Source organism: Talpa occidentalis, unplaced genomic scaffold (genome assembly GCF_014898055.3).
Source record: "Talpa occidentalis isolate TD23 unplaced genomic scaffold, MPIMG_talOcc4v2.1 talOcc4.8, whole genome shotgun sequence".
Lineage (NCBI taxonomy): Eukaryota > Metazoa > Chordata > Mammalia > Eulipotyphla > Talpidae > Talpa > Talpa occidentalis.
The window spans coordinates 49,098,957-49,126,590 of record NW_023605194.1 but is presented as its reverse complement, the minus strand read 5'-3'; the positions used below and the strand labels follow the sequence as shown (position 1 = coordinate 49,126,590).

Here is a 27,634-nt window from a genome sequence, read left to right as displayed (position 1 = left end):
CTTAGCTATTGTAAACAGTGCTGCTATAAACATAGGGGAGCAGGTGCTCTTTGGAATTGATGTTTCTGTGTCCTTTGGGTAAATACCTAGGAGTGGAATTGCTGGATCATATGGAAGCTCTATCTTTAGTAGGTTGAGGAATCTCCACACAAGCTGGCCCCCATTTTTTGGCACGGGTGGGTTGCCCCGGCTCTGAGCGGGCTTTGGTTTTCCCTTAGGGGGCTGGGGGAGGTGAGGAGGAAAAGGCCAGGAGCCCTGGGTCCTGCAGGAGGTTGGGCATGGCCGACTGTTGGGCTCCCGGCCTCGGGCCTCAGCGGTCCTGAACCGTCGCTGGCCTGGAGCGCAAGGCGCCCCCGCGAGCCCAAACGCCTGAACACGAGGGCAGGAGAGACCGCTGGCGGGCGGTTGGGAGGCCTTTGCAGTTGGGCACGGGGCCTGGGAGCCGTTTCTCCTACCTGAGGGAAGCAGCCACACGCCAGACCGCGCCTGCTGGGCCCAGAGGAACGTTAGTCAGGCAGCTTTGAGTTCAGGAGTCGCTGCCCTGGCAACAGCACAGAAACTGCTTTCTGCCCGTAACTTTCTCAGAGAGCTTCGCGGTCTGTGGCTGTAGGTTCATCCCTCCTCTGCCTCTTCAGCCTGGTCTGTCTGGCCAGGATCCCTGACTTGCTCGGACCCCTCCTCCGTCCTATTGGCTGTTGGCGTTTGTTCTACCAAGATAGCTACTTTTACATCCCTCGGTTTTACAGTACTGGGAAGACGTGGTATCTCGACCTCTTAAAATGGCTCTGAAGAGGCTGGTGCTGCACACCCACTTCCAGGATGTGTGCCACTCGACGGTCACCCAGAAGCCCTCCAGTCACCCCCAGATCCTGAGGGCCCAAGGACAGTGTAAAAAGGCACAGTGAGAGGGACTGTCAACCAGTGCTAAAGGCAGGATGTTTGGAGAAGAGGCCTCCATACCTGGTAGTGTACCATCAACATCTAGATCTCTGGAGGGGACTAGAGGGACAATTCCTTCAGGTGCCAAGCTGGGTTTCTGAAGGGAAAGCTCTTATCCAAATCTCAGAAGATAATTTAAGAAAAGCCACAGTGCTCTCTGAGCTCCTTCACCAAAGGCCATGCCATTCCCAGCTTATGGGCTGTGTTGGAGGTGTCCTGCCTCTTTGGAGGGGTGATCCAGGTACAGCAGGGCTCTCTGGTCCAAAGCTCCTGTTTCTCAAGATGTTGTCAAAGGCAGTGCTTGAGGAAGGCCATCAACTCCCTGATCAAGAAGATGATACAGGGAGAAAAATCTTTCAAACCTGTCAAGCAGGAGTTCCCTAGGGCAACTACTATTTATGGGTCTTGCAAATGGAAAATTTCAATGTCACTGCTGGGCCACTGCCACCAACCATTGTAGGGTGATGAGCTGCCCTCACCTCCTCCCTCCCTCCGCTTCCTTGTACAGTCATTGCTGGGCTTTGAGAAGACTGCTGAATACCAATGGTGTGATAAGGTCTTGGAGGTGAAAACTGAGGCCGTGTCAGACTGCAGGGCCACTTAGTCTGCCCTTGGCCACCTTGAACTTGCAGATCTAGGTTACAAAAACAGTACCAGTCACTGACCTATGTGCCAGGCCCCCAATCCTCTCTGGCCCTTTACCTTCTCCCACACTGGAGATTGGTTATGAAGTGAGATGTACTGTTCCTAATTCTTTTTGCTGTTTATTCCCCTTTAGGTTTAAGCTCCCTTAGGGGTTCCACTTAGGAGGAAGAATCTGATTCCTTGCATCCCTGTGCCTCAGCCATAGCTGCAGCACATTCTACTTTGATCTCCCTACATCTGGATACTTTTCTTCAAGCCTGCCTCCTGCAGAACGGAGTCTCTACACTTATGGTTAGAGATTCTCCTCCTTTTATCTGACAGACCCCTTCTACAGTCACCTCCACCAGTACCTAGTCTTTGCTTGCCAGTTCATCATTGCTTTTGGAGATACATTGACCACCACAACAGGCACATCTGCATACTTAGAACTTTGGTGTCACTGACATGGCGCCACTTATTCCCATGATTTCACCTTGAGGTCTCTCCCAGATTCTAGGGGGAACTTTTCCCCATTTTTCTATGGCACTTCCTGGAACTGAGAACTTGTCACCCTAGTGGCAGCATTGCCTCAGACCTGGTTTCTACCAGCCTGCCTGCAGGTGCTCTAGGCCCTTGTGTCTCCATTTAAAATGAGGCCACCTAGACTTCTTTCACTCCCCCACCCCCTGGCTAAAACACAGGGGGTACAAGGGACTTCCCTTTCTGCATATAGTCAGTATACTTGTTCTCCCTTATGCCCCTTGATGCCCCCGGCTACAGGGTGAGTTCCATTTCTTTTGCCTAGGTCATTTGTGAGGAGCAGATATCTTCTGCAAAGGCTCCATGCTCTACTAACCTATTTGAAGGTATGATCAGCAGCCTTACCATAAACTCTCAACCTTCCCTTGGACCCAGGAGCTCACATTTGGGGCCTCTAATGGGGCCCAATGAGTGGTATTGGCCTTTCTGAACACTCTGTATCCAAGCCTACCTTTGACTCTGATGAAATTGACATTGATACCACACCCCCTCCCTAGGCTGTCATCTCTGGTCTCCTCCATCTCCAGTGATGGCATCTCCCCATTTCCCATGGAGCTTCTTGGTTCTGAGAACACACTACCCAGTGGCAGTATTGCCTCAGATCTAGTTTCCATTAGCTTTCCCAGAGTCAGTGCATGCCTCAAATGCAACTTTCAAGCTCCCTTTGACTCAGGAATCAATCTGCAGCCCATATTTGGGGCCCTTGATCAGCTGGGACCATGAATTTTGGCAATTCTTTTCCTTTTGGAAAGTAGGCAGCCCCAGCACAACCTCCTAATTTAACCCGTGCTTAGACACCCCATGATAGCACAGCTCAATCAGCTGTGTGACATCCCCATTTTCCCACCTTTGGTATCCCCGTCAGCACCCAGCCAGCCTATGGAGAAATCCCAGGTGTCTTTCTCATCGGGATAATCATTGTTTCTGGTTTTAGAGCCATCACCAAAGTGCCCAGCACAGGACAGTAGCTCAGCATTTGCTAACACCACTGCAGACCCATTTGTGTTTCTGAGATCTACAGACTTTGAGTAGAGGCAGTTTTGGGGTGAGAGTGGCTGCCATTTTGGATCACTTGGCTTTGGTGCAAGGCCAAGCAGACACTAGTTCCCTAGGGTGAAGATATTTGATACCTAAGCACCAGAGTCCTGCCAGTCTATAGCGCCCTATTGCAAATGGAGAATCTACTTCTACAGAAAGCAAACCTGTCCTGAGGGACACTTTTCTTCCTGCCTATAGTCAGAGCACTTGGGAAAGTCAAGGTGACGACACATCTGTGACTACTGGAGAAGTCTGCACCACTGAAAAGAAATGAGTGCTGGGACACATTTGTTCTTCCTGGTGGTCAAGTCAGCTGGACAAGAGCACACTGGCTGTAGTCAAGGGAACCAGCATTATACTTGTGTTGGATGATACTTCTCTTTCCGCCTTGTTAGAGTTCACATGGTCACAGCACACGTGCTGGTATGGGAATGATCAATACCCTGGAGACACTTTTTCATGCCTACAATCAGGGCATGGGTCTGTACTTTGTCCGAGTTCACAGCTGGCACTGTGCCCTTCCATACCTGCAGGTCCTTATGTCCCATCCTACAGAGAGCTGGCATCCAAGTGATACAATGGATGGGAACATCACCGGACTTGTGACTGGGGGCCTTCCCTCCATCATTCTGAGCTCCTGGGTTGCTCAGGATCAAAGCACTTTTGCTATAGTCAAAGGGACAATGCCATACATTTTTAGGGAGACATTTGTACTTTTGCCTGCCACCTAGTCATGTTTGTCTCCTTTGACTTATGGGGAGAAAGCATAATGAGAAAATACCTGTGTTTTGAGGCACTTTTGCTCTTACCTTTGGTCAGAGTAATTCCAAGCCTGGTGTAGTCACCACAGCCTCAGCCTTGTCTTTGTGGTACCTTCATTGCCACGTAGGATGTAGGAGGTCGATGTGCAGGATCACATCTCTTCATTTTCTTCTAGTGCAAGATGCAGGATCTCAGCAAATAAGGAACAAAAGCTTCCATGAATGGAACTTGCTCTGCTGGGGAGAGGCTTAATCTTTTCTAAGTTAAACAAAGTTAATCTTGCCTGATCTTTCTACTACAAACTGGAGGTCTGAAACCTCTGTATGTGTCAGGGGGTGTGCAGCCGGTGAGGCTGATCAGGACTTAAGAAGTTCCATGGTAGAGAGTTGAAGAGAGCTCTGTAGACATCATCAACCAAGACCTTCCTGACTTTGGACTTTAGCCTGACCCACCCAGCTTCTTGTTCTGGAACCCTGCTGCCTACAGTTGCTTCATTCTCCTCATTTGCCTCAATGGGCCATTTGGTACTTTGTCCTGGATTATCTATATAAAGCCATGGTCTTGCTAATCCATTCTCCTGTCTTTGCTCTTGGACTCAACACTGACATGTATGAATGGTGTGTGATGTGATTGGCCACACCTAACTATGCAGTTTTCTGTGCTCCAGCAAATAGTGGATGCTCCCACACTTTTATGACTTCACATGTGACTTCTGTTGTCTCTTTGTTTGTAGCATAAGGGATGGTAACCCAGGAAAATGTGAGATGCAGAGGATGGAGAGACAGGTGAGTTACCTTTGCCTCTTCTCTTTGTTTTTTTTTTCTCCTACTATCTGACCTCCTGCAGAGACATGTGTTCAAAAACCTTCCTGACGTGTTCAAAAACCACACTGTAGCACATGAGTGATTTTGGCTTCTTTTCCTTTTAGATTTAGGGCAATTATTCTCACACATTCACATTTCACCCAGAGAGGATGACTCTGGCATCTTAGGCTCATGGTCGATGAATAAAGTCAGGAAGAGTTCCCACCTGCTCTATAGTGACTGAACAGTAATGTTACCTATTATGGTTATCATTCTCCTGAAAGAGAACACATCCTATTTATAGGGAAATATCAAGATAGGGCCTATATGGGTAAATAACAAGTTTGGCTCTTGTTTACAACACTAAAATATCAGATGGCAAGAATTCTCATTCAGATGGGGCTGACCTTAGAGAATCTTGCTGCATCTCTATTAGACTTAATTGCTGACAATGTAATCTTGTCTAAAGCATTTTGCAACAGGGAAACCTACTCAGGATGGGGGGATGAGAGAAGTACAAGCATTTTCCCCACCAAATTGCATATTTTGTTAAACATTTATTCAGTTACACTAGACTCTGTGTTAGGCCCTGATGATAGAAGAAATATTACCCTCTAGTTCCTGAGTTTACAATTGTAGTTGCAGAGAAGACAGATGAATAGACCAAAAATTTTAACTAGAGGGCTAAGTGCTGTTGTAATGCTGGCAGATGAGAGAGACTTGAGACTAAGTCTGTGATAGAAGAGACATAGTTGCTCCTTAAAGAGGAGAGGAAGCAGGGCCTCACCTGGTGGCGCAGGCGGTTGTGTGCCACACTGTGAAGCTGTCTGCAGCCTCTGTAGCGCAGGTTCAATCCTGGCTGGCCGGCGAGGGTCCCACATGGTGCAGCAGACCTCGCCTGTCTCGCCCACTGCTCCCCTCAGCAGTGTATTTCATCAGTCTGCCTGTTCTGTTCCCCACTCTGTCTCTGGTGAATCCTCTCACCCTCCCGCATATCTTGCCTGTACCACGGTTCTTGTATAAAAAAATAAATAAATCTTAAAAAAAAAAAAAAAAGAGGAGAGGAAGCAATCAAGTTGAGAAGGGCTGATTTTCAGGTCAAAGAACTATGAAAAGTCTAGGAAGGAAGGAAGATCATAAGGCAGTGGAACACCAGGCAGGAGGAGTCATGTGTGGCTGATCTGGTGCCACTGCAGGACTCAGCAGGGGCAGATCATCGACAAACTTGTATACCATCTTGGGGATTCACCTCTTATCCTGATTGTAAGCAAATAAAGGACAATATTATCTGTAGATTTTAGAAAAAGCCCTATGGTGTTGTGAGAAAGAAGAGTTAAATGGCACTTAGCAGTGACCCAGGTAAAGACTAGACAATGAACTCTTTCTGGACTAGAGAGATGCCTGCGGGGATGGAGAAGAAGTGAAAAGGGAGGTGAAGTACTTCTCTGCAACAAGACCAGGCTTATTCTATTTATTGTGATTAAAATAGATAAGGGTGGTTTTGGCATAAATAATATAAATCCAATTGTTATAAGTATATACCAATTAAATAATAAACAGAAGAGCTGGGGACACGTTGGTTAGTGGGATCTTCCAGTGTGCATTTTCTCCACAGATAAACCACAGTGGCCTCTATGGAAGGTGCAAACTGGAACTTCCTTTTCCTTTGAGAGATGTCGTTTTCTTGCTGTCTTTTTACTTAACTTGTTTAAATAAGCAAATATATGAGAAAAGAGTTGAAAGGAAGTAAAACAGAAGAAGAAAGTGCAGGCTGGACCAGAGGGACTCCTCTCAAATTCTTTGGGAAGAGCTGGGGGCCAATATACTCTCTCATGACACACTCTCAAGCCTATGCATATGGTGCGCCCTAAAATTTACTTCATGCGGTTTTAAGTTTTAAGAATCTTGAAAGATTTTAAGAATCAATGAAATTATAGGAAGTGTTTTTTTAAAGTTGAATTACTTACATGTCATTATATATATATATATATATAATACATATATCTCCAGATTTGTGGGTTTTAAATAATAAATGGTTAATTTCATTTTTTTCAGACTGTGTCAAGGTAACAAAGATTGCCTGAAACCAAACATTAAAATTAAAATTTTATTTTTCAAAATACACAAAACTAAATAGATGACAAATTTAAATAATTTAAATTTTAAAAGATGTTTATAGGCTTGCTGCATTTATACTTCTGAAGTTATTAAAACTTAAACTAGCATTAAAACTTTTTGGACATACATTAAACAGTCCATTTTTTAAGAGGTTAAAATTGTGCAAACTATCAGAAAACAAACTTGCGGGCATGGGAGGGCTCCCTTATTACTGAGCTCAACTTTTTCTAAGATCATTTGAAAAGCTGAAAAACTATGCAAGCATTTACATGAGGCATCAGCATCAGAGAAAATAAAATAACTTCATTCACAATCAAAATTTTTGGGGGACCTTCTATTATGGACTGATACATACCTGTATATAGCATAGGCTATTGACAAAGATACTTGTTTAAAATTCATACTATATATGCTGAGCCTCCCCAGTGGCGCAGCAGTTGAGCGCTGGGTTGCGAAGCTGCCCGCAGCCTCTGCAGCGCCGGTTCGATCCCCGCTGCTCCCCGGCCACCGGAGGAGGGTCCCACATGGCGCGCAGACCTCTCCTGCCGCCCGCTGCTCCCCTCAGCAGTGTACTCCGGTCCTTCTGCCTGCTCTGCTCCCCGCTCTGGTGAATTCTCTCACCCTCCTGTGCTTTTGACTGTACCCAGTACATGAATAAATGAATGAATAAATAAATAAATCTTAAAAAAAAAGATCTCATACTATATATGCAATATAATCATTCATTCAATGAAAGTACTTTCAATATTTATTATGTGCTATAAGTTAGGAATGCAATAATAAAATAAAAATTCCTGTTCTCATATTTCTAGTAGTTCAGTATATACAGTCCTTATTTCAGTTAGGGTTTAATCATTATTAAATGTTTTAGAAATCTTCATAAATCCTGAGAATGAATAAAAAATAGAATTTTTTAAAAATAATTTATCTTAGGAAGAAAATCATAAATATTAAGGGATAATCAAATTTGGGTTTATACTCCTTGGGTATCTTCACTCTCACAAACCTCTATAGTGCTCTGCTAAGCCTACTGAATTTCTCACATCAACTCACTTTCCACTTCGCCCCTCTCCTCTCTGCAGATCATCTGTCCTTCCTGAGCTTGCTCATTTTATTTCACTAAGAAAAGAGAACTTCCATATCTTTGTATGTGGAGACTTCTAGTCAAACTACACTTACTACAGATACCCAGCCTCTCTTGTCTGTTTCTGGATGCGTAATAGGCAGCTATCGAAAGGCAACCCCACTTTTTGTATACTGGAAGCCTAATCTCTTTGGCCCACTAAGATCTTTGTTGCAACAAATTCTCCCCTCTCTCCTGTATCATCACCTTTTACCTCTTTATTGGATCTTTTTCTTTGGCAAACGAACACCATGATTTTATTGCTAAGAAAAAAGCTAACCATTCTCTGTAACCATTGCCCAACTTGAGGTACATACTAGCTTGCATTCTGCTTTTTCAGATGCTGCATTAAGGCTCAGCTCCATCCTATGTACAGGCTACTGGGAGCCCAGCTGGAGTCAAGTCAGGGGTCAAGACTTTATTTTTAAAGATTTATTTTATTTATACAAGAGCTGAGGTACCCGCCAGAGGCATGGGAGGGTAAGAGGATTCACCAGAGACAGAGCTGGGAGCGAAACAGGCAGACCAAAAGCACTGCTGAGGGGAGCAGCGGGCAAGACGGGAGAGGTCTGCCGTGCCATGTGGGTATCTCCCTGGCCAGCAGGGAATCGAACCCATGCTTCAGAGGCTGTGGACTGCTTCACACCACTGTGCTCAACCCACTGTGCCACCGGGGAACCCGAGGACACTCTAATATTGCATCAATTACTAGTTACATCTATCTTGGCATGGCCCCTATAGGGGCAGGAATGACACAGGGCAGGTTTTCTGATACAGCAGATCTGGTAAAGGAGGAGTCAGAGTCCTTAGTGGCTTTTGCAGGTCTTTTATTTAGATTTACCAGGCATGTAGCAGGCAGGGGGTGCTGGGGGGTGCTGGAAGGCTGGCAGTCCTCCCAGCCCCCAGCAAATCTTCACTCTATCTGGGCTCTCTCTGGCATTCTCTCTGCTTCTCTTCTTCTCTTGGCTTCTGCTGGAGTCCCTGTGACGCTGCCCTTATAAACTCAGCCTCTCAGCCCAGGTGTACCCACTTCGGGTGCCCGCCATCAGGCATGCATTCAGGATCACAGGGTTCCCTCATCTATCCTAATGGCGGGAGGGCAGAAAAGCCTGATACTTTTACCTTACCCTACAGGCCCCTAAGATGATACTGTCTTAAGACAAAGTGTCATCCACTAGATGAATGAGCAGTTATTTGCAAAACTTCCTTCCTTTCCTCTGCATCCATAAAAAATAAGCTCAGGTTTATAACCTAGGTGGTTTTTTTTTTTTTTTTCTTTTTGGATGTATTAGAATGGTCGTGATAAACTGTAATCCTGTCCTCCTTTGTTGAGTTAATCAGAGAACATTGAGAATCACATCTTAGAATTCTTTACAGATCAGGCAGATTTCAAAAGAGCTCCCCCCACTTTTGCCCTCCTTACTCCCCTTCTCAGCACATCAATTCCTTTCTAATTTTTTTTTTTTTTTGCTACATCTGTAAAGTTATTCATTGACATGACATGAAATCATGGACTGGTCAGTTCTAAGCATTTCATGAAAGGAGAGTTTTCACGGCACTGGGAACCATTTGACTTTCTCTCTGGACAGCTCAGGAGAGCAAATTATCATTAAAAAGGAATCTTCTTGGTCTGTGAAGGAAATTCTGTATTCTTCTGAATTTGTGAAAATAATCTACTTGGCTGGCAGAGAATTAATCTTAAAGGGATTTAGTGAAGGGTACTTGAGTTCTGGTTCAATTAAAAGTGCCCACTGTCCAACTGAGAGTTGAACAAATCTGCTCCCCCACATTCTTTTGTCAATTGACATATTAACTTTTTAATGGGTTGATTTTTGACAAGCAAAGAAGCATAGAAATCTATTCTATTTTACTTGTCTCCAGCAGTGTGCATTAAGGAGAACCCAGTGGTATGGTTTTAAGATTTGAGGAGTGGGGAGAAGCTGCACATTAATAAACACGAAGGTCAAGAAACCTAAAGTACAGAAGGTTTTGTTATTCTTTCAACATTTGTCACCAGATGCTTGCCTCAAATAAGTCTGGCTTTGAGAAATGCTTTTTAAGACTTGCTTAGATGTGACAGCTGTAAAAGTCCCTCATGAACTCTGAAAAGGCAATCTCAGCCCAGCTGCTCGTGTTTAGGGCTATCCAGAATGAAAATGCTGTTAGCGACAGATTCATTTCTCTCCCTGCAATGGCTGTGACAAACATTCAGTGCCAAGGATGAGACTGGGTTTCTTGTATTTTCCCTTCTGTCTGGACTAAACAACAGTCCTGTGTTCTGGAGCACCAGGTGTGTGCAAAAACAGTAATAAACCTTGTGTGTAATGAGCGGTAATCACAAGAATGATCTCATTTGGGGAGGGCTGATTTTCCGTGACCACCTTGTGAGACAGGTTCTGTGGACCATCTCAAGAGAGGAAACTACACCAGATTAACTAATTATATTCCAATGCATGCAGGAATTTAAATGCAATCTCACACATGTTGGGGGATCTTAGAGAATTCCCGGGAGGTAACCGATTGATGTAAGGAATAGTACAGAGCTGCTTTCAAGAAATTAAGTTTGCTGCACTTTGTGAATAGATCTGTGTCCTATTAGATTGTCAACATAATGAGAGTGTGAATTATGTCTCATTATTAATATTTTGTCATTATTAATGGCCATATCCCTCACAAATCCTGGCATTTTGTCGTACTCCTTAATTCCTCAACTAATTTTGTTTTTGTTGGGTGACACGTTAAGAAGACCAGAACTTGGAAGGAGTCAGGATTTGTCATTGGGGATGGGGATGGGGAAGTGGCTACTTACTACTTGACAACGCCATAAAATAGTCTGCTCTGCCTTTGCTATATAGGTCCAAGCCAGGACCCCTGGAGTAGTTTCTTATGTTATGTAACCTAATCTTCCAAAGTCCTACTTATTGCTGGTGGTCTTGCTCATATATCACTATCTCTGACCAAATCACTCAGTTGACATTAATTTTCTCCTCATCAGCACAATTTCTTCACCTTAGCTTTCTTAATTTTTTTTTGTTTGTCAGATAATTTTTTGTTATTTTGGGGGATGGGTGTGTTGGCGGAAGGAGTCATCTGTCCTATTCATTGTAGGCCAGTTAGCAGCATTCCTGGCCTCTCCCTCCTTGCTAGATGATAGTAGCACTTACCCAGATATGACAACCAACACTGCCTCCAAATATTGCCAAATGTCTCCTGGGGGCAGGAAGGGCCAGCAAAATCAGATTCATTGTCCTATAGAATATCCTTTGGACCATAATTGTGGCATTTGTCACATCTTCTATTTTTTAACATTAGTACTTGCCTGTTCGATTTTTAACTCTATTCATTGAGTGTGGGTAATCTACATTTTTCAATTCTGGTGAATGCTCTCCACCAAATTCTTAGCACATTGCATTTTAAAAAATTGCTGCATAACAAATTACCATAAATTTAGCTGTTTAAAATAACATCCATCTCTTTGCGAGTGCATGTCTTCCCTGCAGGTATGGGAATACTGAGGGTAACATCTTCCATAGTTCAGGCCTGTCTGATACTCTAAATAATTAAAGAAAAAAACAGCAGCCGTTTATTAGTTCATACTTATGTAGGTCAATAATCTGTATTGGCTTGACTGGGTTCTCTGCTAATGCTCTTACAGGTATCACCCAGATGACCTTTTACCTGGAGGCCAAGGGGAAACTCAGTCTGGTTGTGGGGAAGCCAGCTAATGTGGTTGTATGTTGGAGGTCTCTGTTTTCTTGTTGGCTCTCAGGTGGGGCCCACTCATTACTGCTAGATGCCCCCTTTATTCCAGTCCATGTAGTTCCCTCCATCCTCAAGCTATTGAAGGTGGGTCATGTCTCCTTGGCCTTCCCATTTTTGACTTACCCTTGTGGTTCTCATCCATCTTATGCCACTAGCCTGAGAAAGTTCTATGCTTTCAAAAACTCACTTGATTAGATTAGCCTCATCCAGTCTCCTTTCTTCAGGTTAGCTGTGCCATATAACATGACAAAATCATAGGAGTCATTTCTCATCACATCATAAATATTAGGTTTATTTCTCACATAACTGAAACCTCTGGGGACAGCAGGGAAGGACACACACATAGATGAAATTGGCTTTAGAGAGCAAGGAAGTGAGGTTGACTCAGAGTTTTTATTGTGCTTAGGGGATAGTTTAGTTGTTCTTATGTCTGAGGTTTGCGCAGTGTCAAGTCAATCCAATTTTGCCTTTGGTATGCCTGTACTTTCTTTTCACTTTACCCAGATGTAGGGCAAAAGGAGAAAACCAAGGGGCAAAACTTAAAAGCTGTCATTAGTCCTACATGAACAAATGAGTCTGATTCTTAAAACATAACTGGTCATTTTACATGGCACCGAACAAAGATCTTTTCTCAGACCTTTAAAATACAAAGTCATTTAAACTTTTTTCCTGAGCATATTCTTAAGTAGTGATGAGAAACTTTTTATACTAGTTTATTAGTCCTCTGCTGGTGTTTTTCTTTCTTTTCAAAGTTTGAATAATGGTGAACAATGTTCTCATTTCCTCCAACTATGAAGCAGGTAGGAGAAGAGATGTTTGTAGATGGTTGGTATTCATAGTCACAACATGGTCTATGCCTCCAAGAAGTGAGATTGTGACAGGGTAGTCTCCAGGAAAAGGGGTGGTTCCAGGTTCCCTGGAACCTAGGAGGGTGGACCTAAGGAGAAGAGAAGAAGCTGGAGAAGAGACTGAAAAGGAAGGAAGCAGGATGGAGAGCCAGAAGGAGCCCTGGAGGAGGCACATAAAGCAGGAGACATGTGAAGAAACTGTGCTTGCCTTTGGTTGTGGACTGGCTAAAAAGATGTGGGTGAGAGACTTGTGGGGAGGTGACAATGGCAACTTTTACCTTGATTTTGATTTTGCTCTTTCCTTCCAGACTTGTCTGGTTGTCTCTGATCCTTTTCTTTTTCTTTCTTTCTTTCTTTTTTTTTTTTAAGATTTATTTATACAAGAACTGGGGTACAGTCAGAGGCGTGGGAGGGTGAGAGAATTCACCAGAGACAGAGTGGGGAGCAGAACAGGCAGACGAAGCAGCCGGCAAGGCAGGAGAGGTCTGCCACGCCATGTGGATATCTCCCTGGCTGGCTGGAAATTGAAGCTGCGTTGCAGAGACTGCGGACAGCTTCACAGTGTGGTGTTCAACAACATGATGCGGCAGCGAGGAGGCCCCCGTTTCTGATCCTTTTCTGTGGGTCCCCACTGGAAGATGCTTTAGACTTGTGGCAGGATTTGGGGCCTTGTTCTGGGCCAATCCCACTTGGGTGGACTTTTTTTTTTTTTTAAAGATTTATTTTTATTTATTTATTTATTTATTTATTTATTTATTTATTTATTTATTTATTTATTTATTATACAAGCACTGGGTACAGTCAGAAGCGTGGGAGGGTGAGAGAATTCACCAGAGCCAGAGCGGGGAGCAGAGCAGGCGGGGAGCAGTACACTGCTGAGGGGAGCAGCGGGCGGCAGGAGAGGTCTGCGCGCCATGTGGGACCCTCCTCCAGTGGCCGGGGAGTAGCCAGGAATCGAACCGGCGCTGCAGAGGCTGTGGGCAGCTTCACAACCCAGCGCTCAACCACTGCGCCACCGGGGAGGCCCCTTCGGTGGACTTTTACCCACGAGGGGACGGGTAACTTTGGGTGCTTGATTTAGAAACTATATTCTTTGCCTTTCTTGTATTGTTTACTAATTGTATTAAAGTTCCTTCCCATTAAAGTCTTACGTATTTTGTGTTGATGCTGTGGATGGCAGAACCTATTTAGAGCAGGCAGGTTTGTGGGGTCTGGGGTACCCCTCTCCCTGCCCTGTAACAGAATGACTAGAACTCCTTTTATAAGTGATTGACTTCCATGATACCCAATGTATGATTTTATTGGCACTTGGAGAGATTGGTTTTCTATAAACACTAATAGAAATATTACTTGTAGCAACTATGCCTGATTTTTATGGAAGAGAAGAACTATGTTTTGGGTGACATTTTTTGCTTCAATTTAATTTTTGATGCTTTGATGGCATTCGTTTTTAGAATGAAATTGTCAAATCTTGTCAACAATTGTCATGATCTTAAAATATAAATGATAATAAATTGAATCTATTTCTCCTCAGATAAAGGAAGGTTTGTCACATGGGAAATGCCTAAGAAGTACCCCCATCAGTGCTTCCAGGAGTCTCCTGATATGAAATGTGAATAGCAGAATCACAAGTAAAAATGGCCTTGGTAATTGGAATGACAAACTGAAGATAACAAAAATATAATGAGGATATTGGGAAAAACTCAAGGGTTTTTGAAAACCCTTGTAGAATGGTTTTGTCTGTTTTGGTTTTTTTTAAGATTTATTTATTTACACTTATAAGAACTGGGGAACAGGCCAGAGGTGCGGGGGGTGAGAGGATTCACCAGAGACAGAGCGGGGAGCAGAACAGGCAGTTTGACTGAAGTACACTGCTGAGGAAAGCAGCAGGCAAGACAGGAGAGGTCTGCTGCACCATGTGGGTTGCTCCCTGGTCAGCCAGGGATTGAACTCGTGCTGCAGAGGCTGTGGATTATTTCATAGGTTGCGTCTTAACCCCTTGTACCACCAGGGAGGCCCAGTTTTGTCTTCTAATAGGAATAGGGCTTATTACTTTCCTAATCACTTTTCCTTCACAATGTGATACCTTTTTTAATTGGAAATAAAATCTCAATAATTGTTAGCCAAAGGAAGTTTATTAGCTAATGAAAGTCAGGATTTGAACCCAGGTAGCAATGTGACAGATTTTACTCTATGAGGCTGTTCCAGTAAGCACACATGTTTGAACTTACTTTAAGTAGGAAGGAACACTGAGTCACTTACATTAAGAATGCAGTTGTTTTTTTTTTTTTTTTTTTTTTTAAATATTAAATTTTATTTTTATATTCCCCCATACAATTGCAAACGCCCCATTCTGACCCCAATCCTTCCCCTCCCGCCCCCCACCCCCCAAAAAGTGTCTCTGGTTCATAGTTTTTTGTTGATTTTGATTTTCACTTTCTTATATTCATTTTCCTGGTCCCTTAATTAAGTTTTCTAGATTCCTGCTATGAGTGAGACCATCCGGTATTTTTCTTTTTCTTTTTGGCTTATTTCGCTGAGCATGATCCCTTCCAGTGCCATCCATGTTGCTGCAAATTGCATGTGTTTATCTTTTTTGAATGCTGAGTAATATTCCATGGTATATATGTACCACATCTTCTTGATCCAGTCATCTATTTTTGGGCATTTGGGTTGTTTCCAAAGCTTAGCTATTGTAAACAGTGCTGCTATAAACATAGGAGTGCAGGTGCTCTTTGGAATTGATGTTTCTGTGTCCTTTGGGTAAATACCTAGGAGTGGAATTGCTGGATCATATGGAAGCTCTTAGTTGTTTTTGATAGGAATTCTTCTATTTAGTTTAAACTTGCCTCTGCCTAAAGATATGCTGATGCTAGAGGAAGACAATTTAACCTCTTCCTTTCGAAAGAATGAACTGCAGAGATGCAAAGCCTGGGCACTGTTGTTAGATCTTCTTTAGATCTTTATCTGGTTCCTTGGTCATTGGTGGATGTGAGAAGACTCAATTTACCTTCACACAACAAAGTTCCTGCAGAGGTTGCAGAACAGAACCTGTTTTCACGTTAAGTCCATGACAATGGCTTTGTTCTCTGGCCTGCAAGACTGAGGTGATGAGGAATCCCCAGAAAAATTTTACAATATGTTGATACCTTTAATTTAAAAATATCTTTTGGGGCTTCCCTGGTGATGCAGCAGTTTGTGCGCCGTGCTGCGAAGAAGCTGTCCACAGCCTCTGCAGTGTGGGTTCGATTCCCGACCGGCCAGGGAGAGACCCACATGGCACCGCAGACCTCTTCTGCCTTGCTTGCTGCTCCCCTCAGCAGTGTCCTCTGTCTGTCTGCCTGTTCTGCTCCCCGCTCTGTCTCTGGTGAATTCTCTCACCCTCCCGTGCCTCTGACTGTGCCCCAGTTCTTGTATAAGTAAATATATCTTAAAAAAAAAAATCTTCTGTCTACACTGAAGAAAGATAGGTCACTTATAACAGGGCCATGCTTAAAGTTCCTTTTGCTTTGGAACTGGGATTCTATTTGAATTAAATATCAGCAATAGGGATATTTAGTCTTAAGAAAGATTATGTGTATGTGTGTGTGTGTGTGTGTGTGTGTTTGTTTCTTGGATGGTTGACTTGAACCTGGTTCCCAAGGTAGCCTACTCTAAATTAAGTCGAAATGCCAGGACTTCCAAAGCTCCTAAAGAGCTTTGGTCCTTAAAGTTTTGCTCATAGTTCCCAGGGGTTCCCTGAATCCATTTCAGGAGATCTGCAAGTTCAAGACTATCAACAGCCTTTTTGTAGCAATACTAAGATGGTATTTCCCTTTTTCATTGTGTTGATATTTGCACTGATAGCTCAAAAGCAGTGGTGGATAAATTTCTGGCTCCTTAGTGTGAATCAATGTATTGGCACAAAATTTTATAAGTGGTGATTATGCTTTTCACAGCTGAGCCCTTGAAACTTTTGTTTTTTTAAAACCAGTTTTACTTAAGGTCATCTTTGATAGAACATTTAAAACTGTTAATTTTATCAAGTCTCAATCTTTACCTATATGACTTCTAACATCAGACACAAGTACAAGAGAAATACAAGATTATTTCCCATAATTGTGGCATTCAAAAACTTTTTATAAATCCCTTATTTTATATATTATTTCTAGTGGTTCAATTTCTCTGTTAGAATCCAGACTGATACCAGCCTAGTGGAGGGAGTTAGCTGTCTTCAAATATTTGCGAGGTTATTATATGACCAGAGAAGCTGTTTTCTTCTGTGTTGATTCAAAGACTAGAAGGAAGTCCCAGTGGTAGAGGTGAAATGCAAGATGGGGTTTGGACTCTGGAGAGATAAGTTTAGTTTGGCTTAGATTCTAGATGTCGTTTACTTGCAGCTTTGATTTTCTTATCTGTGAAATGTTAATAATAACGGTATCCACTTCTCTTGACTGTTACAAGAATGAAAGGAGTAGGGCCTCCCTAGTGGCGCAGTGGTTGAGTGTTGGGTTGCGAAGCTGCCCACAGCCTCTGCAGTGCCGGTTCAATTCCCGGCCACTGGCGAGGATCCCACATGGTGTGCAGACCTCTCCTGCTGCCCGCTGCTCCCCTCAGCAGTGAATTTCATCTGTCTGCCTGTTCTGTTCCCCGCTCTGGCTCTGGTGAATTCTCTCACCCTCCCATGCTTCTGACTGTACCCAGTGCTTATATAAATAAATCTTAAAAAAAAAAATGAAAGGAGTTAACATTTGGAAAGTGCTTCAAAAGACTTTCATGTAGTAAGCACTAGTTTAGGCTCTGTTACAGTTTTCAAAGTTATAGGGAGATAGAGTTTACTACTTTAGAAACTTTTTAATGATCCCAGCTGTCAAACAAAATAGTGGCATGCCTTGCAAAGAACTGAACCTCACTTGCCCTTTGCAAAGGAGGCAGCAGAAAAAGGAAACATAGATTTGTAGTCCAAAGACTTAATTCAAGTTTTGGTTCAACCATTTGTTAGCTGTGTCATCATAGGAAGTCATTTAATCTCTCAAAATCTCCATTTCATCATCTACAATATAATTTAGGTGAAACAATAAGATTGAAGGTGCTTTGTTATCTGCAAAACGTCCTATAAATGTCAGTCCTTGTTATTTCCTTGAAAGCTTTGAGGCAAAATTTGTGTCATTGGCAATGACACCGGAGAAAAGACTCTTGTTTTGCAGAGAAATTTGGACTAGATAATACCTACAACAGCTCAGAAAGTCTACTAACTCTTTCTTAAGTAGCCTGCCTGTCAAGGTTTGTGATCACATTAAAGGAGTTAATAAGAGAACAATTTTGATTTTATTTTTGATAGAGTGAATGAGATGGTGCAGTACTAAATAAGGAAGTTAAATCAAGCAATCAGTGGGGGAACGTTAGCTCTTTTCACATATATAATTGTCATGATTTTTGTTGAGGCCGTTATTCATTATTGCAGAGGTCCTTCTTCATTTGAATTATAGTCAGTTCCACTTGAAAGTGTGCAATTCCATCTTTTATACTAAGGTTTAGGACTATTTGTACTTTCTTCCCTCTTCGAGCTTCAGATTGTTATGGTTAAAAATAAAGTATTTATCTTTGGTTTAGCAATCTAATAAAACTTTGACAGGAGTGTGAAATGGTATAAAGCATCTCTTCAACAAATCCATCTCAATAACACTTCCTGACAATCAAAAAACCTTCAGGGCCGCTCCTTAATGACTTCTGAAGTTTTAACGGATTTGTACTAAGGGTGTGAGAATGACTGGAAATGGGTTTTAAAGTAGTGCTAACTTGTTTGTTTTAAAATCCACTCTGATTTGGTTTTTGAAGAGGGTTTGAGAATATGCTTCCATTAAAATGTAGACTGATGAAGTGATTACGATAATGAGTGCTACTTGCCTCCGGTTTGGAATTACTAGGGAACCGCTCCAAGTAAAACTTTTGTAAAGGAAAAAATGTTTCTGTGAAGGTTAGAATCAAGTCCCAGAGGAAAGAGGTTAGCTAACAGTCTATCCTACAAGAGCTGGTTGATTGTCAAAGATGTGAGGCCCTGGATGTCTGGACCTAGCTGAGTCTCAGTGATTCTGGTTTAATAGATCTGAAATATAGACTAGGAATTTACAGACTATATATAAAGATAAGTAAGTAAGTAAGTAGCTTTCCAGATGGTTCTGATGATCAGCAATACATAGAAATGACTAGAACAATGCACTCCTCAGGAGTTTAGGCTTATTTAGAAAAGAGTGGTATTTATAGAGTAGATTTTAAGAATGGAGTCATTGTGGGTGATCTTGATGCATCTGAATCTTTATTACTAGTCATGGGTGTTGTAGCGAAGCAAGATGCACTTGTCAGCTCTTATGGGGAAATAAGCCTTAGGGAATTCAGACAACTGGTTGGTTTCAGTGACTTAGTTGTATTGCTCTGAAGTTCTGTGATTATATATAATAGCCCTAGGTCCATATCTGATAGAACTGAATACATGTTCTTCCAGTTTTGCTGAGGTCTAGGGATATTTTCTGGGAAGGAATACAGAACTAGATTTTTGATTTAAGATTATCTTTGAAAATATCATCTCTTCATTTCATCACACATAATAGCATCTGCTGAGGTTTGACCTTTGGTCCTTGGTTTAGGAAGAAACTAGGCATAATAGGTGTTTAGTACATATTTGTTGAATGAATGAATTAAATATAATTTGCATTTGGCATTCAATATATCATAGATGTACTCTTTATTAAATCTATGATCCTAATTTATTGTAAATCAAGGTTTTGTAAGTCCAGTGTCACAAATCACTTAAAATTTTAGGAGAGTTTACTGGTAAGGGTTATCTGGCAATGGAGTCTTCCTGAAAGTAAGTAGCTTTATGCAATGGAAATGACATGCCCTAATACATCTAACAGATGGGAAATACATTTTGAATATTTTTTTTCTTCAAAATATAACTGATCTGTACCTGAGTATTAGAGATTTAAATATGCCTTCTCAGGTAATGTTAACATAAGGCAGTAGGAGAAATTGCAGTTGCTAAACAGTCAGAGAGGTTTTGAGTGATGCATGGGAAATGGAAAGTTACGGGATAATAAAGGAAAAAAGTCTCTTACTAGTTGGATTCTAATGCTGGGATTTGATTCTAATTCTGATGCTGGGAATGAATCTGTGTCCCCAAGTTTTCGGGGGGGAGGGGTATTAGTGCTTATTAATACCTGCCTTCTCCTTTGGCCTCACAGTTGGAGCACATTTCCCAGCCTACCCTAAAGGTGGTGTGGTCCTTGTGACAGTTCTAGCCAGCAGGATATGAGTGGAAGTGTAACAGGGTGGTCCCCAGGAAAAGGGGAAGTTCCAGGTTCCCTGCCCCACCCAAAGGTGGGTGGAACTAAAGAGAAGAGAAGAAGCTGGAGAAGGGACTGAGGAAGGAAGGAAGCAGGTTGGAGAGCCAGAAGGAGCCTTGGAGGAGGCACATGGAGCAGAGAGACATGTGAAGAAACTACACTTGCCTTTTTGTCATGGACAGAGTGACACAGATGTGGGTGAGAGACCCGTGGGGAGGTTAACAATGGCAGCTTTTACCTTGATTTTGATTTTGCTCTTTTCCTTCCAGACGTGTCTGGTTGATTCTGATCCTTTTCTGTGGGTCCCCACTGAAAGGTGCTTTAGACTTGTGGCAGGCTTTCAGGCTCTGCTCTGTACCAATCCCGATTGGGTAGACTTTTACCCACGAGGGGACAGGTAACTTTGGGTGCTTGATTTAAAAACTAGATTCTTTGCCTTTCCTGTATTGTTTACTAATTGTATTAAAGTTCCTTTTCATTAAAGTCTCATATGTTTTGTGTTGATGCGGCAGATGGCAGAACCTATTTAGAGCAGGCAGGTTTGTGGGGTCTGGGCTGCCCCTCTCCCTGCCCTGTAACAGAAGCAATGGATGTTACTCCTTTGTCTGGGTGGTCGTAACTTCTCGTGTGTGGCCTCCATTCTCTTCTCTCTGCTAGCAGGCACACAGAGAACTCCAAAACTCCTTCCAGTTTGTGGCCCTGCCATCTCCTAGAGTCTCAAATATTATGTAAGAGATAAACCTCTCCTATGAGAGCTACTGGAATATGACTGTTTGCTACAGCAGTTAGTGTAGCCTAGCTTATGTAGTTTCTAAACATCAGGTTGCAAATATAGAGTTGGATCTCCTTATGGATTCAGAGACACTATGGGAGAGTGGTTTAATACATGGGTAAACTTCGAAAACAGAAATACTTTACTGGCATAAAGTCTAGTCCCATCTCTATTATGAAGCTCTGTGGCTTTGGGTCACTTTTTTAACTTTTGTAGGTCAGGTCTTAGGTTTTTTTTTTTTATTATTTTTAAAGTGGAGATAATCATAGTATCCACCTCAAAGGATTGCTGTGAGGATTGAATGAAATTGCCTCTCAGAACAGATAATAACTGTAAATAAAGTTAGCTATTATTGTTAGAATTGGCGATGGATTCATTCTAATTTATTCAAGCACATTTTCTAAGTGCTTAGTATGCCATGGTAAGGAATTAGGAAGGATATAAAGATTAACAGGACCAATTGTTGCCTTCACATATCCCCTAGTCTAGGAAGACAATTGAAAGGTATACCAATAATTATAGTGGTGAATGGCTTTGTGAGTCTGTCAGCTTTTAAATCTGAGGAGCATAATATATGAAATAGTCCTGCGCTAAAGATATGCATCAGTGGGTGGAGACAGGAAAAGAATTCTTTGAATACTTAATATATCTCTATCTCTGTGTCTATCTATCTGCTTATTTTTTATCAAACTGGCTGATGAATTTAAAAACTGTTATGCTTCATTGGAAGTCAGTTGACCCTTTTATTAGTGAGTGTTGTAAGTGCAGGTTTGGTCATTTCAGGGCAATATTTGGAAGCTTGTAAACAGCTTGAGATGATTAATTTACTCTAACAAAGAATAAGAGAGCTGTGCAATCTAGGGTATCCTCCAGGCTGACTTTTTAGTGGTAATTTTACTCAGTCAATCATCTCTTTTTCTCTTCTTCAATTTCAGCACCACTAAACCATACCAAATGAGTAAAATGCAGGTAGGTGATAAAACAGAGGGCTTTGAAATCTTTCTGTACCTTCAGGGCACTGGGAATTTTACCATTTTACACCCAAACCTGAATTAGACTATCATTAAAATTTTTTTTGAGCTTATGTGAAAGCTTTTCAGCTTATATGAAAGAGTTCCTGGAGATAACCTTAGTACATTTTGTTTTCCTCACATGTGAACAAACACTTTTTCTAGCTGTTGCTAGTGAGGCACTGAACTGGGAGTTTTGGGCTCACAGATCCAAAATCCAAAGTCTTATGGAAAATTCACTTATACAAATGTATGCACTTTTATAAATGCTATAATAGATAAATATTCTAATTTTCATGGTGCCACCAAAAACCTGAGCCTTGTCTGCACGATGCCTTGTCAGGAGAGATGTTCAAGGATGTTATGGCTCAGCTGCTTCTCTAAGGGAGACTGAGAATTCACAGGTGGAAAAGAGGGAGGCAGGCTTTACAGGCAGTGTAGACAGAATGTGCTGATACAAGGTCCTTTTTAATTGTCATGACTTCTTTGGTTTTTTTTTAAGATTTATTTTATTTGGACAAAACTGGGATACAGGCCAGAGGCGTGGGAGGGTGAGAGAATTCACCAGAGACAGAGCGGGGAGCGGAACAGGCAGATGGACTGGAGACATTGCTGAGGGGAGCAGCGGGCAAGACAGGAGAGGTTTACAGCGCCATGTGGGAATCTCCCTGGCCAGCCAGGAACGAACCCGCGTTACAGAGACTGTGGACATCTTCACAGCGCGGCGCTCAACCCGCTGCGCCACCAGGGAGGCCCTGTCATGACTTCTTTGGATCCTGAAATACCTTAAAAGATCTAAGCCACTGATGTCTGCTCAGAATACTGGGAGATTTTATTAAAGACATGATATCCACCAGATGTCAAGATGTGAGACAAACCTTACTTATTGAAGAAAGATGGCAGGATAACATTATGTAATTATATAATCATATATTTAAGTAATATAACTCAGGTGTGCATCATTAAAAATCAGCACTATATATACACTATTAAGTTCACCACTAATTGTCCAGTTCTGTCCTTCACCATGCACTTGATCCCTTTTACCCGATTTACTTCCCGCATACCCCCCTTTCCTTCTGGTAGGCACTAATTGGTCTTATGTAGCTAAATCTTCTAAACCTAACTCAGGGAAAGTTTCATAAATATTAACTTACCACTCCTGTCAGATTGTTTTCTCAGTCTAGACTCCTCCCATTATTATAATAACTCTCCTAATGAAAGGAGCAAGAGAAATTTCTGATGTTTTCTTGTCCAGAAGCCTTATCCTCTTCTATTTCTTGATGTATAATAGCTCAACAAAGTGCTCTGAATATCCCAAGTCACCTAAAATTAACATATCAGCTAATTGGATTTGATACTATTAGAGGCATGGGGAAATATTCTAAGGCAACTGGTTGGAATCAAGGACATAAAAAGAAAGGCATTATGCAAATGTTTGGTTATTAAGTTATTCTGCCCAGAGGGGATAAAGTCAGATAATGGGAAATGAATGAGAATCAAAAATTTCCTCTATGTTTTCATATTACATTTCTTCAAGAATAACATTTAGCCTCTTTAGTAGCTTGTCTTTGCCAACACAAAGGAACTGAGACCTGGAAGCACTGGGCCCTCCGGGGAGGTGCGGATGTGGAGGCTTGGGAGTGGAGTGAGGTGGGTGAGAAGGTGGTAGGAGGTGCTGAGGTCAGAGAAGTGGAAGGGTTCAATTATGGAGTGCTTTGCATATTGTAGAGGGCTACTTCTAATGTTGGTAATAATTTGTTTCTGAACATTTAGTGAGACTAATAACTTTGCTTATATACCTTGCAGGTAATGGGACAGGACAATGTCCCATTCATTATCTCTCATGACCATCACAGCAGTTTGGAGGTGGACTGGTGGCTGCCCCAGGTCACACAGTTAGACACAGGGATGAAGCTTTCTGAGGGTACCTTCTTTCATTTACCTGCTGAAAACAATTGGGATGACAGACCATGAATAACTTGTTATATTTGGGCATTGAGATCATAACTGATAATCTAGTTGGTAATGAGATTTTTGAACTTGATGAAATTTAATTCTGGGGTTATTGCTTCTGACTTGAAGAATTTAGACCACTAACTTGAGTGGGAATGTGTTTCTGCTTGGTTGGAGCTTGCTTAGGCTTTGCAGTTTCTGGTACCTCAAGTATTATTGGGCAAAATTCAATGAATCTGGCTCTGTAGAACTTTTGAGAGATGTTCCATCCCCAGGCAGTGTATGAGCACTCAGAGGGAGGAGTTCCATAGACTTCAGTTATTCCGCCTATTATTCCCTAATTATTATAATAAATATATTTATGTTATAAATATAATATTTTTATATTTAAATAATTCTATTCAAATATATATTTAAATATATCAGAAATATATTATAGACATAATAATAATTATACAATTATCATATAATTATTATACTAATTATTATTCCCTAAGCCACAGGAGGGTTTCTAGAGAGAAGAAAGCCTCTTTTACTGAATCCTCAAAGGAGGAGACTTATTCATTTCTCTCTATCATCTTTTTCTATGTGAGTTTATAAATTTTCAGTCTGTGGCCTTAAATTTGGAAAACTGAGCTGTAAAATAATGCTTGGGTCTGATTCACATTTTCAAATGGCATAATAAACTGTTGTGTTCTAAAATAGTTTATTTTCTAAGTCTTTTCTTTCAACAAATTGTAAGTTGCTGGAGGGCAAGAAACTTTTTTCTACGTCTTGTTTTCAATTACTGTCTTTCACCGTTTTGATATTTATATCTTGATTTTAGAAGATGTTGATGAAAACTTTGTATCTCATGAGTGATTAACAGTTGGACTCTGAAGGCAGGTGACCTAACTTTTAAAATTCTACCTCTGTCACTTGCTAATTGTGCAGTCTTGGGCAAGCTCTATAACTCCTCTAAGCCTGTTTCAGTTTCCTCAACTGTAAACTGGAGATAACATTTGAAATTACCCAATATGTTTATTGAGGAATTAAACTAGATATTGCATCTAAAGCACTCGGCACAGAGCTTAGCACACACATGTTCAATAATTATTTGCAGATCATCATCATTAATCACTACTATCATCATTGTTGCTTTTTGTCACTTTTATTTCCATTTGTTTTATGTTGAAATTAGTCCTGGGCACCATAAGATTTGTTTCTTTAGTTTCTTCTGGGATATCTTTTCCTTCTGTGCAACCTCCTTTTCTGGTTTAGGAACGATCTGTTCTTTTTCAGTAAGGATCATCTCAATGTGGCAGGGAGAGCTCATGTATGGGTTAATCTGACTTTGAGCTCTGTAAATTCTGCAATGCATCTTAGGGACTTTGTTGACCTGAATGTACTCAATGACCAGAGAATCTTTATCTAAGCCTTTAAGTTCTGTGTTACTCTGCATTTTTAAGAATGCATAGTAAAATTCAGCACTCTTTCTGGGCCACTGGCCCTGCGTCCAGCCCCATTGTTTTGCTGAGGCATACATATCAACTCCATCATTGTAATGACCGGAAAGGTATGCACTGCTTTTGTAGAGTGACATCCTTTAGGTACTTGGAGACTTGTCAGATATGCATACCTTTGATGGTCTAGGAAGTTTCAGGAGTGTTTTTAAAATGAACACAAAAATTTGAACCTCTTGATGTGCATGACTGTAGGGGTTTTCCATCTCAAGTGAATAGCAAACCATTTTCAGAGATCACCTAAGGCCTTATGGGAAGAGGCTGTCAATGTTGTTTTTATTGTTTTCATCATCCTTGGGGATGGCTGATACTAATGCAGTTAAGTGTTAATTTTGGTAATTTTTAGCCTGGAACGAAATTCTTGGTTTTATGCCACAGGGATTTGTCCTTGGTTTTATCCTGTACGTATAAATGTCCTGTAGATATCATTGCCTAGTTTTATCATTTCATTAAAGGTTTGAGCTTCTTTTTTAACTAGTCATAAAGATAAAAGGAATCAGCAGGTGGGCAGATTTGTTGGATCATCCAACACTGTTCATCATTTTGTAGTTGATGACTCTTATGATAAACTTCAACTTAGGGAGAGTATTCCTTATTTGTGAGTTTCTTTATTTCTTTGGGTTTGACCTGAAAAACCAGTTATATCACTTTATTTTCCACTTAAAAGACCTAAGCCAAGTTTCTTTCTGACCAGTGAGTTTCCCTTTTATCTTCTTCCTTCACCTATTTTTCCTCTCCTCTCCCAGATATTATGTTCTCTTCTGTTTTTCCTTCCATGCTGTTCTTCCTTTCATTAAGTTAGTTAGATAACTGAATTCTAGCTGGAATTTTTCATAGCTTAATAATGACTTGCATAGTAGTATACCTTTCAGATCATACATCTGTTTAAAATGTACTAACAATTGGTGCTCTAGCCAAAAGAAGGTTAAATGGCAAGAATTTTGGAACTTGTAGCAGACTGGTACTAGGGAACTGTCTTTTATTAGGAACCTCAGCACTGCAGGTGGTTCTAGTGATAGCAGAGGGTGAGCAGACCTCTAAGTTTCCTTTTTAGGGTAAGGGTGAGGTCTTGGCACAGAGATTAGAAGTTCATTGATTGAATGCAGTGAGATCAGGTCAAAAAATTGGTTATTGAAGTTATTGGACTCTGCTTTTATCCTGAAATCAGAAAAATCTGCTGGCATTCGGATTTGATCTCACTTAGCTGGAAGTCTCCTGGAGGTAGTGACTGGATTGTATTGCCCAATCTATGACTATACAGGTCATGTAGACCAAAGAAGGAATACTGGGTAAAAATAAATTTTAAGAGAGTAATTAGCTAGCAATATAAGATGCCACTTAAATAAATTGGAGAGTATACTTTTCACCTTAAATATGCATAAGGATCTCAATTTATATCATTATGGTTCTCATTCCCTTCTAAAGTGAGATAAACTGGGATATTTTGCTCTTATTTTTACTGTAGAAGTTATATATTTCTATTGGTCATCTTCCATGTTTTTTTTGGGGGGCAAGTAATTATGTCAATTATATCACAAGGAGTGATTAATAAAAAGATGATGAATTAAAATGGAAGGAATTTTAATAGTGGTATTAACTCGGTTGTAATTGCTTTATTCATTGCAGGGGAAAACGTAGCATGACAATGCACCAGTGTATTTTTACAAATGCATGCTTCCTTTATGCTTTAGGGAAGGGAGGCCACAGACAGGATGATGAGACGAAAAAGAAAATAAGAGTATTTTCTTACTTGAGTTTCAAAATACAGTTTGGACCCAGGGCAGAAACAATAGTGAAAGAAGAGTAAAAAGAGAACAGTCAAATTTTTGCCCTGACCTTGAGAGGGGGTTAGGAGAGCTATGGGAAGCCAGTGGACCCTAGGAGTCTACAGGGCTGGAAAAGGGAAATAGAACTGGAATTTTGCTGGGTAGTGCTAGGAGGGTCCTGGTGAGAACACAGATGTCAGGCTCAGTGGATGCAGCATGGAATGATAATGACATCCTGTGACTATGGGGATGAGTTACGTCTCAGGGGCGGCCTGTGTGGATGGATGACAGACCTGACTCCTCAAGGGCCTTGACATTGTGTCGTCTTCCCCATCCCCACCCTGCTCCAGGACAACTTTTAGATAAAAGAGAAATGCAGAATTGACTGAGTTCACTAAATAAATATTGCCTAAGATGAACACTTATGTCCCCGGTGGAAAAAGGATTTAAGATAGACATTATGTTTGGTTTTAGAAAAATACAGTTATATTTGTGCATATCTGATTTTTTTTCTTCTTGCTAATGCTTTTAGAGAAAAGCACTGAAGGTGACAGACTAATGGACTAAGTGGGCTGTTTTCAGGTTGGAAAAAAAGCACTCCTGTGCAAGGTAGGGAATTTAGATTTTAGCCTTATCGTTGTTGCTATTTGACCTTGGGCACATTATTTTCTCCTCTGGGTTTATCTGTCTCCATCTGTGGGCTTGGCCAGAGTTGAAGCTTCTTAACTTAGTGACTGAGCTTCCTTGGA

The 27,634-nt window shown here is 41.4% G+C and overlaps 1 long non-coding RNA gene and 1 pseudogene across 1 annotated transcript; one reads left to right on the top strand and one right to left on the bottom strand.

Annotated features, from left to right (window-relative positions):
- Positions 1-427: 427 nt before the first annotated feature.
- On the top strand, positions 428-23,935 carry LOC119233953 (uncharacterized). The gene is made up of 4 exons (XR_005122507.2): positions 428-4,688; positions 14,092-14,203; positions 21,587-21,620; positions 23,471-23,935. It is a non-coding gene; the product is annotated as an uncharacterized LOC119233953 (long non-coding RNA).
- Positions 23,936-24,782: 847 nt separating this feature from the next.
- Positions 24,783-25,346, bottom strand: LOC119234644 (60S ribosomal protein L17-like; annotated as a pseudogene).
- Between the last annotated feature and the right edge of the window lie 2,288 nt (positions 25,347-27,634).